Genomic DNA, 13,180 nt, shown 5'->3' with positions numbered 1-13,180 from the left:
TCCTTTACTTCCCATAAATTTGTGCTTTGAACTGTTTGCTGCCTGTTTTCCTCATCTAATTGAGTTAAATAAAGTCTTTAACATGGGTTTCAGTTTGCTAAGGCTGCCACAACAAATTACCACAAACTGAGTGGCTTAAGACAACAGAAATTTATTCTCTCACAGTTCTGGAGGATGGAAATCTGACAGCAAGGCATCTGCAGGGCCATGCTCCCTCTGAAAGTTCCAGGAAAAGATCCTTCCTTGCTTCTCCTTAGCTTCTTGCAGTTTCTGGCAATCCTCGGTTTATAGATATCATTCTACTTCTCTGTCTCTGTCTACACACAGCGTTCTCCCTGTGAGTCTGTCTTGAAATTTCCCTCTTATAGGGATTTAGGACCTACCCTAATTCAGTATGACATCATCTTAATTTGATTACATCTGAAAAGACCTTATCCCTAAATAAGGTTGCCTTCACAGATGTGAATGGGGGGACACTATTCAACCTAGTGTGTTTATTCTGTATCACTATGGAAATCATAATTTTATGTTTTTTGGAAAATTATCCCATAATAGGGCTGTTGCCAATGGAAGTCAGTGGGAGATAATGGATTGAGATAGAAGAGGTGAAAGAGAAGGAGTTGAATATGTCGACTTGGCCTAAATGAAGGGCTGGAGGTCAGAGGAGAAGGAAAGACTAGATGGAGAGAAGGACTAGGAAACACAATGGCAAAAGCTCTGTTCCATCTAAAGTGCTCATTTTACAGATGAGAAAACCGAGGCCCAGAGAAGGGAAACTCTCCCAGGGACACAGAACGGGCAATGGGCAGAAGCAGAATGCAACCCAGACTTTTTGACTTCCAGCCCAGGATCCACCCACTGGTTGGAAAAGCTTTCAAAAATTTCGGCATTTGGACAGAGACCTTCACACCATTTATTTTCCCTGGACAGCTTTCCACATATCACATCTTTAACATTCCCGTGTATGCACACACATTCATATACATACAAGAGAAAGTTCCACCCCCATAATGGCTCAAAACCTAAGTGTGAAATCTCTTATTAGAAAAGCGGAAGCTGAATCAAAATTCAACCATAGATAATTAGCTTACATGCCTCTCTGATTATACCACTGTGTAATCTTTTGGCTGCAAGGAAATGTCTAAACTATAGACAACTCTATAGCTATTAGTACAATGAAATAGATTTTGAGACAACCATTTCAGTACTTGACAATGGCACAGGTACAGAGGGTCTCTGAATTCTTAGAATTTACAAAAGCAGAAGAAATTGTGAAAATGGAAAGCATCCCAGCTCCAAACTTGAGTTTTTAAAATTATGGTACTAACACTATGGGCCTGGAAATATCATAATCAAGCAGCATTTTCTTGTCTAACCCTACAGTGATATTCCAGCTCCCAAGAGTTTATAATCACCAAATCATAAAATGTAGCTTAATTCCCACTTTCTTTTACTCTGTACTCTTGAATGTATTATAGTCACAAAGCCATATTTCTTTACCAGCAAAAAGAGAGACCTGAGAAAATTTAATCATTTGTTTCATGAACTTTCTCAAAACTTTAGTACTTCAGAGAGGTATCTCTCCTATTCTGCAGGAAAATACAAATTTGTACCAGGGAGGAGAAGAGATCAAGATGGCAGAGTAGGAGGACACTGATCTCAACGCCCCCCACGAACACATCAAAAATACATCTACATGTAGAGCAATTCTCACCGAAAACAAATGAGACTGTCAGAAAGACTCTTCTACAACCAAGGCTGTAAAGAAAGGTCCACACAGAGTCACAAAGGGAGGCAAGAGAAGCGATAAGTTTGGGACCTGTGCCCAATATGCGGTTTGAACCACACACTCCCCAGGGAGGACCTCCAAGCTTGTGATATTCCCATCCTCTCTGAGTCCCCTAGGTCACATTATAGAGGTCCCAGAAGAAGAAATAGAGAAGGGGGACAAAAATGTATTTGATGAAATTATGGCTGAAAACTTTCCAAGCCCGAAGAAGGAAACAGATATCCAGGTATAGGAATCAGAGAGTCCAAACAAGATGAACCCAAAGAGACTCACACCAAGACATCTCATAATTAAAATGGAAAACTTTAAACATAAAGATAGAATTCTAAAGGCAGCAAGAGAAAAACAAAGAGTGATATACAAGGGAACCAGCTATCAGCAGACTTTTCTGCAGAAAATTTGCAAGCAAGAAGGCAGTGGCATGATATATTTAAAGTGCTGGAAGGGAAAAACCTAGGATACTCTACCCAGAGAATTATCATCCAGAATTGAAGGAAAGATAAAGAATAACAAATTTAAGAGGGTAGAAATTATTTCAAGCATCTTCTCTGACCACAACAGTATAAAACTAGAAATCAACCACAGAAAGGAAAACAGGAAAAAAAAATGATGACATGGAGACTAAACAACATGCTACTAAAAAATCAATGGGTCAGCAATGAAATCAAAGAGGAAATCAGAAAATACCTTGAGACAAACAGCAAGGAAAACAACCTTACAAAATCTGTGGGATGCAGCAAAAGCAGTTCTAAGAGGGAGGTTCATAGTAACACAGGCCTTCCTCAAGAAACAAGAAAAATTCAAATAAACAACCTAACCTACCACCTAAAAGAATTATAAAAAGAATAACAAACAAAACCCAAAGTCAGCAAAAGGAAGAAAATAATAAATATCAGAGAGGAAATAAATAAAATGGAGATTAAAAAAACAATAGACAGGATCACTAAAACCAAGAGCTGGTTTTTTGAATGGATAAACAAAATTGACAAACCTCTAGCCAGGCTCACCAAGAATAAAAGAGAGAGGACACAAATAAGCAAAATAAGAAATGAAAGAGGAGAAATAACAACTGATACTGCAGAAATACAAAAAAATCATGCGAATATACTATGAACACATATACACCAACAAATATATATATGTATATATATATATATACACATATATACACATATATGTGTGGGTATACTATATATATATTGCTGAATCACTTTGCTGTACACCTGAAACTAAATCAATATTGAAATCAACTATATTTCAAAAACAAACAAACAAACATCTAGAATATCAGCTCTGGAAAGAACATATCATCTAGTTCAGTAGTTCTCACCTGGGGGTGTTGGTTGACAGCTGTGGGGACAATGCTACTGGTGTCTAGTTGGGCCAGGGATGCTATTAACCATCTTAAAACATACAGATCAGAATCCCACAAAAAGAATCATTCAGCCCAAAATGTTAATAGTGCCAAGTTTGAGAAACCCTGATCTAGCTCAGAGGTCTAAAAACATTTTCTGGAAAGGGCCAGATAGTAAATATTTTAGACTTTGCTATTTACAGCAAAAGCAACCTTAGACAACATGTAAATGGATATGATTATGTTCCAATATAACTTCATTTACAAAATTAGGCAACTTTTGGATTTGGTCCACAATGGATTTCTAAATTTCTTTTCTAAACACAATTAAATGTTTCATTCAAATGAAATATTACATGGAATCCAAGGTGTAAAACAGAACAAAGAGATGCTTCTCACTTGAGGCAAGTGTGCATTCAAGGTAGTTCTCAAAGAAGCTCCAGCAGTAGTGTGAACAAGCCTACTAAGGGCAGTTTGGAACACTCTAATCTTACCCAAATGCCCTTTTCAGAATGAGTTAGTCATCCTTTGCTCAAAATCCTTCAGTGATACCCTACTCTTCCTGGGATAAAGTCCCTTTCCCAGCAGATATGACCTCACATAGCCGTGTAGCCCAAAGGCTCTAGACTCTGATTTAGAGGCTCCCAGGTTTAACTACAGCACTTACTGGCTGTGTGACTATGGGAAAGTTACTTCAGCTCTCTGAGACTCAGTTTCCTCATTTACACAGAAAGAATTATCAACAAAACCTACCCCACATGATTGTTTTGAGGAGTAAATGAGGTAATGGACGCATAGCCCTTCCACAATGCCTAGTACATAATAGCAGTCAATAAACTGACATCATTATTATATGAATTTATTATTTTTGTTGGGCACTTGTATCACTAGAAACAATTTGTAAGCCAAAGTGAGCTGGTTGCGATACTGGGCTTAAACTAATTGGAGGTGGTTTGTGAATAGAAAGCTGCCCCAAGGAAGACCTCTCTCGGGTCTCTACATAGTTATTTTTTGTCCTTATTCTGCACAAATACCACTCACAGGAGAAGGTCAGCTCAAGCTGCTTGTGTCAAAGCCTTCTGGCCTCCAGGTGGATAAGAACATTGGCAAGTTTATCAGTGCTGCTCTCTGGAATAAAAATTCCCTGTCCTTCAGCCTATGGGAAGCAGAGATGGATCCAAAGAGCAGAGGTAAAGGGTTCCTCTGTGGTACTGTAGTTCCTCCCACTGGGCAGAAAAAAGGTGGCAACAGTTTGTGGTAGACACTGTTAGTTGCTTCCCCAATAGCTATGCCCCCCTTCTTTGTTGCTAACAGAAATGTCAAGACTCATGGGCTATGTGCTCCAGAGGAGGCTCTTCACCAGCCCACGGGCTATACCTTTATCAGCTCAAGCCACTCATGGCAGTTCCACTTGCCTGTGATTGGCTGAGAGGTGAGCTTGGGATGCAGCTCTGGTCAAAAAGGTGTAAGGAGGAAAACATCTACAAGACCATTCTCACTTCCGACATCAACTACAAGTTTGTTGGTCTCCAAGACCATGCTCAGGTACAATAATTCACTAGAAGGACTCACAGAACTCAGCAAAGTCTTCATACTAACTATTACGCGTTTTGTTTTTTTTTTTATAGCAAAAGGACGCTTTAAAATCAGCCAAGTTTCATGGGCAGCATTCAAGAGATACCCAGTATGGAGATTCCAGTTGTCTTCTTCCAGTGGAATCATGCAGATAGCACTTACTTCTCCCAGCAGCTATAATGATATGCATGATATAATGCCAGCCAGGAACACTCATCCAAACATTGGTGTCCAGAGTTTTTATTGGGACTCAGTCACAAAGATGTGATTGACCATCCCCATGGCTGACCTTAGTCTCCAGCCCTTCCAAAGGTCAAACTGATACACCCTGGCCCAAGGCTTACCACCATAAAATCACACTGTCAGCAGAGACTGTCTGGCCTGGCCCAAAGCCCCCAGGTAAACAGATATTCTTATCAGGCAGGACTACCCAAGGGCTTAGAGGTTACCTCCCAGGAGCTGGGGCCAAAGCCCAAACCTTGGGGCAAGTTTAATCCTTTACTGCACAGACTCACAGAGGAGGACTTGTGGAATTTTTCTCTCCTATCTTTAAAGGAGGTACAAGATAGAGATTCTCTCTTTTTCCACATTTAATTTTTCTTGTGAGCAGTTGTGAGGCCTGGAACTGCAGCACCTATCCTGCAACTGCGAGGTGACCCACTTGGGGATAAAAGTCACAAGCGTAGGGTGACTGAGGAGAAAGATGGGAAGGCTAGTGTTCTTGCTAATGCCTTGGGACAAACTTTTCTTTATGAGAGTTAATACACATCCTTAATATTTAAGCTATTTTCAGTTAGACTTTCTTGTTACTTGCAGCTGAAAGCATCCTAATTCATACACGTGGTCATTAGACTATTATAGTCTGGCTGAGAGCAAGTAAACATGATGCAAAACAAATGGGATTTTCTGAGGCAACCTGTACTAGACTACAAAGCACACCTGGATAATAGTAAATAGAGTCTCCAGTTAATTTCATCAGCGTGTGTATATTTCTGCAGTTTCAGTGCGGGTGGAGTGGAAAAGTCCCAAGGTAGGAGTATGGAGAGATGGGCTAGAGGTTTGATCCTATCAATACTTTACTGTGGGACCTTGAACAGGTCATTCAAGTACTCTGAGCTTCCATTTCTTCATCTGAAATAGAAACCAAATAAAAATTCACCTAATTCCCTGTGCTTTGGGGAATTATATGACAGCTCTTGTTAACTGGGACTGAAACCCAGTTAAAATGGTTTAATCAAAAGAGAGAAAGAAAATTCATTTTTGGTGGGGAGATAGTACCACACATGCAGATGGAAATGCTGAGCTAGACGCTGACTCAGGCTGCTGGGGGGCACGTATGCAGGGTGTTTAGCCCAGTCTTGGGTGGAGGAATATTTCCCAACTGAAATCTTAGAGAAACGGAGTTAATCAGACAATGAGTAGAGGGAAGAGTGTTCTGGGCTGAGGGAACAACTTAGAGGTGAGAAACCACATAAAACACAGCCATGAATGTCTGTGCATGTGTGTGCGCATGCAAGTGTGCATACTGTGTGTGTGTTTATGGTAGAGTGTGGGCCACTGGATAAGCAGCTCAAAGTTACCAGTGAGTAAGGGTCAGGTGGGACACGAGGCTGGACAGGTTAGCAGGGAAGTTTCCGTGACAAGCTAAGATTTGTGAATTGACTTTGTAGCTTCCTTTCACACTGTGCAGGAAGGGAGAAAAATTCCCCCTCAAGCCGACTTTAAGCCCACCCGGCACATAAATGATCAAAAGCAGCTGTCACTCATTCTTTCCTATGCTTACAGCTCCCACAATTTTCCGTTGCTTTTATTCTACTTTTCTTTTACTGTTTCCTCCATTCATCAGGTGAGTGCCTTTTTTATACATTTTACTGGATTTTCCTTTCAAGCAACACAATGCATGCTTGTGGCAACAAGTCAAAATTCAGAGGTTTACAAAAAAAAAAGGCAACTGTTTCTCCCTTCTCACTCAATCCCTGTCACCCTTCCACCAAAGAAACAAGGCTAAATTTAGGGTGTGAGCTTCTAAACTTTTCTCTACATTCATACAGCCATATGTAAACATAGTCACATACATAAAGTTATTTTTAAAATAACTGGATCACACTATTCTCAACATAGTGTACAACTTCTCAGGTTAAGGCATAGAGATGTAATTAATTCTTACAAAATCTGTATAATATTCTGTAAAATGAGCAATCCAATCCATTAATTCAACCATCTCGATCAGTGGACGACACTGAATTTCCTTCTGCCTTTTTTAGCCATTGTTATTAATACTGCAATAAACATGCTAACACATTGATCTTCATGTTCTGGTACATTTATTTCTACAGGATAAATTCTGCAAAGTCGGATTTGTGAGTGAAGGGGTATTCATATAGCTAATCTTAATAGATACTGCCGGGTTAATTTCATAAAAGATCATAGCATTATATTTGTATTGCAGCATTATATCCATTTTTCAAATGAGGAGTCAACCAGAAGACACCATTTTTTCATCCATCAGATTGGCAAATACTGGCCAGGGTAAGGGGGCAAGGGTTAATGCGCTTGAGGGTCTGGGAAGAAATGATGAACTACCTGAATGGTGGGTCTTCCCTGTGGCCTGATGCTTAAGAACTGGACTAAAGAACCTAGTTTGAAACAAGTCACCCGACTACTCAAGAAGGCCACTTCTTATGCATGATGAATCACAGAGAAAGTGGTCCTGAAACTACTTTAGCTCAAGCTCATTCCCTGTTCCCTGCCCGTCTCCTATTCCTTGAATAAGCCATAAACCCTCCCACCTCCAGATCTTTGCTCAAGCATTCCCTTTCTAGGTTGCTGTTCTTCTCCCAACTTATACGCTCGTGTCAAACCCTCACTCTTAGTTCAAGGTGAATCTCAACTTCCATATTTTCCAAGGAGCCTCCAAATGTCTCCAGTGCAGTTAATCTCCTCCTCTACCATTTGCATGAACAACAAAATCAACTATTAATGTCACCACTGATGATGTGCCAGGCATGATGCTATGTACTTTATATGCATTTACTTATTGACTCCCAGTAACTTTTATTAGGTAGTTCATGGTAATATCTACATTTTGAAGGTGAGGAAACTAATGTTCAGAAAGGTGAAGTCACCAGCCCAAGGACACATAGCCAGTAACTGTTGGAACTGGGTATTACACTCAACTCTATCTGACTTAAAAGCTCAGACTCCAGTCATCATCCAATGTCACATAATAAAAGAAGAATTTCACTGAGCAAACTGCTACTTCAATGGCAGACTGCTTGGGTCACTGCTTTGTAAACCCTGCCTGCTGTAGATGAATTTGTTTTCCACATCTTCTAAGCAATCTTGCCTCACCAATGAATCTTATGAATGGAGCGAAGTTGTCATGTCCTACAGTAAATGGCATGCAGTGTGATGTTACCAGAATTCAAGCTTTCTGCTGCGAATTTTTCACTGGGTTGCAAGCTTTAATTTAACTGTCAGACACTGGGTCTTTGGCCAGACCTAATGGAGGACTGTGGCAGTGATGGTAATTATTTCCAGACTTTGGTATCTTCTTAGTTTACCTACTGCTCACAAATACTCAGCAGCTTCAAGCTAATTTCCTTTCTTATTTTCCTCATTAGCTTGCAAACTTTTACTGCCAATGAAAACAACCAAACCATCTGATAAAAAAATGTCAACATGGAGTGTTCAAAATATTAAAACTGTCAAATAAAAATTGTGCTTTTACAAGGCAGTCTAACTATGTCACGCATGTGGAAACCACTTTCTGAAGACATTATATAGGTCAAAAGTTGTTGGATTTGGTAAAGTAGCAGGATACAAAATTAATGCACAGAAATCTCTTGCATTCCTATACACTAATGATTAAAAATCTGAAAGAGAAATTAAGGAAACACTACCATTTACCACTGCAACAAAAAGAATAAAATACCTAGGAATAAACCTACCTAAAGAGAAGAAAGACCTGTATGCAGAAAACTATAAGGCACTGATGAAAGAAATTAAGATGATACAAACAGATGGAGAGATATACATGTTCTTGGATTGGACGAATCAATATTGTGAACATGACTATACTATCCAAAGCAATCTACAGATTCAATGCAATCCCTATCAAACTACCAATGGCATTCTTCACAGAACTAGAACAAAAAATTTCACAATTTGTATGGAAACACAAAAGACCCTGAAGAGCCAAAGCAATCTTGAGAGAGAAAAACGAAGCTGGAAGAATCAGGCTCCCTGACTTCAAACTATACTACAAAGCTACAGTAATCAAAACAGTATGGTACTGGCAGAAAAATACAAATATAGATCAATGGCACAGGATAGAAAGCCTAGAGATAAACCCACACACATATGGTCACCTTATCTTTGATAAAGGAGGCAAGAATATACAATGGAGAAAAGACAGCCTCTTCAATAAGTGGTCCTGGGAAACGTGGACAGCTATATGTAAAAGAATGAAATTAGAACACTCCCTAACACCATACACAAAAATAAACTCAAAATGCATTAAAGACCTAAATGTAAGGCCAGACACTGTAAAACTCTTAGAGGAAAACATAGGCAGAACACTCTATGACATAAATCAAAGCAAGATCCTTTTTGACCCACCTCCTAGAGTAATGGAAATAAAAACAAAAATAAACAAATGGGACCTAATGAAACGTAAAAGCTTTTTCCTAGCAAAGGAAACCATAAACAAGACCAAAAGACAACCCTCAGAATGGGAGAAAATATTTGCAAATGAAGTAACTGACAAAGGATTAATGTCCAAAATATACAAGCAGCTCATGCAGCTCAATATCAAAACAACAAACAACCCAATCCAAAAATGGGCAGAAGACCTAAATAGACATTTCTCCAAAGAAAATATACAGATTGCCAACAAACACATGAAAGGATGCTCAACATCACTAATCATTAGAGAAATGCAAATCAAAACTACAGTGAGGTATTACCTCACACGGGTCAGAATGGCCATCATCAAAAAATCTACAAACAATAAATGCTGGAGAGGGTGTGGAGAAAACGGAACCCTCTTGCACTGTTGGTGGGAATGTAAATTGGTACAGCCACTATGGAGAACAGTATGGAGGCTCCTTAAAAAACTAAAAATAGAACCACCATATGACCCAGCAATCCCATTACTGGGCATATACCCTGAGGAGTCATGTACCACAATGTTCATTGCAGCTCTATTTACAATAGCCAGGACATGGAAGCAACCTAAGTGCCCAAGAACAGATGAATGGATAAAGAAGATGTGGCACATATATACAATGGAATATTACTCAGCCATAAAAAGAAACGAAATTGAGTTATTTGTAGTGAGGTGCATGGACCTAGAGTCTGTCATACAGAGTGAAGTAAGTCAGAAATTGAAAAACAAATGCCCTATGCTAACACATATATATGGAATCTAAAAAAAAAAAAAAGGTCCTGAAGAACCTAGGGGCAGGACAAAAATAAAGATGCAGATGTAGAGAATAGACTTGAGGACATGGGGAGGGGGAAGGGTAAGCTGGGACAAAGTGAGAGAGTGGCATGGACATATATACTCTACCAAATGTAAAATAGATAGCTAGTGGGAAGCAGCCGCATAGCACGGACAGGGAGATCAGCTCGGTGCTTTGTGTCCACCTAGAGGGGTGGGATAGGGAGGATAGGAGGGAAACGCAAGAGGGAGGAGATATGGGGATATATGTATACATATAGCTGATTCACTTTGTTTTACAGCAGAAACTAACACACAGTGTAAAGCAATTATACTCCAAAAAAGATGTTAAAAAAAAAAAAGAGGTTCAACCTTCCGGTTATAAGCTAAGTAAGTCACGGGGATGTAATGTACATCATAAGGAATACAGTCAATAATATAGTGATAACTTTGTATGGTGACAGATGGTTAACAGACATCCTGGTGATCATTTCATTTCATAATGTATGTAAATGTCAAATCACTATGTTGTACACCGGAAACCAATATAATATTGTATGTCAATATACTTCAATAAAAAAGAAAAAAGAGGGGAAAAAAAAGTTGTTGGGATATTTTTTTAAAACCCACAAAAACAAACCCATTGTGACAGCTTCTTCTAGATAATTTTTTGATGTCTGGAAAATCAACTTCCAATCTACTCCGGACAAATCTGATTAAAATGCTAGTGTCAAATGTCCTTGCTTCAAATGAAGACCACAGGTTTCTACTCACAGTGAAATTAACAGGAGAATTACCCGAAAGAAGATACAAGAATTTGACTTTCTATTTATATCTCATTCTTCCCACCATTTAACAATGCAGACAGGCAATGGGGCTTGTCAACCAACACTTATTATCAGGGGTTCTATTCATTCGCAAATCTCAGAGGCTGAACACTCTGATTCAAATTGCTAGGTAGCAACTCAAGTTGTGGATGGGAATAAAAGCACCAAAGATAATTGAAAGGTAGAGAAGAGAGGTGATTGACCTTGGGTGGGACTGAGTTGCAAAAAGAGACAAAGACTGAACCCAAAATGGGTAATTTTAAATGGGATTTTGAGGAGGAAATATCCTCCCAAATGAAACACTTTCCAAATAGACACTGGCATGTTTGCAATGCTGGGTTAAAGAAAAGGAGCCATTTAGAGGGGCCTTTATCTTCCGCTTAGCCCAAGTCAAAAGGCTTAAGCCAAGAGAACTTGGATGTGTGTCTTAGGGAAGCCCAGTCCCTCATCATAAAGGGAGAGAAGAGTTGGTGTAAGATGCAACAAGATGAAGCAGAGTCATATCTGGGAAAATACTCATGCACACACACACACACACAAAGAGAAAAACAGACACACCATATATATTGTTTTTGTGTGTGTTGTGAGAAAGACATCAAAAAAGAAAGAGACAAAGAAAGACAGAAACGCAGACAGAAGCAGAGATAAAAAGAAAGACAGACAGACAAATAGAAATTAGGCTAGAAACAGACAAAGGCTGAGATAAAGACAGAGAGACACAAATGACAAATGCTGGAGAGGGTGTGGAAAAAGGGAACCTTCCTACACTGTTGGTGGGAATGTAAATTAGTGCAGCCACTATGGAAAACAGTATGGAGGTTCCTTAAAAAACTAAAAATAGAGTTGCCTTATGATCCAGCAATCCCACTCGTGGGCCTATATCCAGACAAAACTGTAATTCAAAAAGGTACATACACCCCAGTGTTCATAGAGGTAGTATTTACAATAACCAAGACATGGAAGCAACCTAAATATCCATCGACAGATGAATGGGTAAAGAAGATGTGGCACATATATACAATGAAATACTACTCAGCCATAAAAAGAATGAAATTCTGCCATTTGCGGCAACATGGATGGACTTGGAGGACATTATGCTAAGTGAAATAAGCCAGACAGAGAAAGACAAATACCATATCACTTATATTGGAACCTAAAAACTTAGATGAACTTATTACAAAAGAGAAACAGACTCACAGACATAGAAGACAAACGTATGGTTACCAAAGGGGGAAAGGGATAGAGGAGGGATAAATTAGGAGCTAGGATTAGCAGATACAGACTACTATACATAAAATAGAAAAACAGCAAGGTCCTACTGTATAGCACAGGGAACTGTATACAATATCCTGTAATAAACCATAATGGAAAAGAACATGGAAGGGAATATGTATACACATATACATATAACTGAATCACTTTGCTGTACACCACAAACTAACACAACATTGTAAATCAAGTATACTTCAATTTAAAACCAAAGACAGACAGAAATAAACACAGAGAAAGGCAGAGGCCAGAGACATAAGCAGAGGAAGAAGGAAACAATATATTTGTTAAAGACAATTGCATATATGCATAGTAAGGACATCATATTATTTTGCATATTTTTTTAGTTTGAGTATAGCTTAGCAGCCAGAAATAAAGAAATCAAGAGGTCATGCGACATCATTAAATGTTCAGTGAAATGGGCAAGAGAGGTTTCCAAACTGCCAAAGAGCAATTCCTAGAAATGAGGTCAGACTTCCTTGTCACTACAATGAGATTGAAACCTTTCTGCATTTTAAAATCGCTGGGGTCTACAGAGTCTGAAAACCGACACTGTGTTGGCACTTATTTTTTCTGAAAAACATATGCATGTAGTAACAGCTAAGAGCTAGTGGGTGCTTACTACGAGTCAGGCACTTCTGTAAGCACCTGTATGGATTAACCCACTTAATCTTCATTACAACTGAATGAGGTAGGTCCCATTGTTATCATCCATTTTGCCTATGAGGAAACTGAGTCTCAGAAGGATTAAATAACTGGCCCAGTGTTACACAGCTGGCAGCCTTGGGGCCAGGATATAATCAAGGCAGACCTGGGCTCAGAGTCTACACTCAATTACTACACCACACTGATCTTCCCCGCTATGCTATACTGTGCATTTATGTATTTCTATATATTCCACAAAATAGTGCCATGAAAATTTC

The 13,180-nt window shown here is 39.2% G+C and overlaps 1 pseudogene; it reads left to right on the top strand.

Annotated features, from left to right (window-relative positions):
- Nucleotides 1-4,564, top strand: part of LOC101330770 (large ribosomal subunit protein uL15-like) — a 108,910-nt pseudogene extending 104,346 nt beyond the window's left edge.
- Nucleotides 4,565-13,180: the final 8,616 nt, after the last annotated feature.

This window comes from Tursiops truncatus, chromosome 15, assembly GCF_011762595.2.
Source record: "Tursiops truncatus isolate mTurTru1 chromosome 15, mTurTru1.mat.Y, whole genome shotgun sequence".
In the NCBI taxonomy this organism is placed as follows: domain Eukaryota; kingdom Metazoa; phylum Chordata; class Mammalia; order Artiodactyla; family Delphinidae; genus Tursiops; species Tursiops truncatus.
The sequence above is the reverse complement of the archived record's forward strand: the minus strand, read 5'-3'. Positions and strand labels throughout refer to the sequence as shown.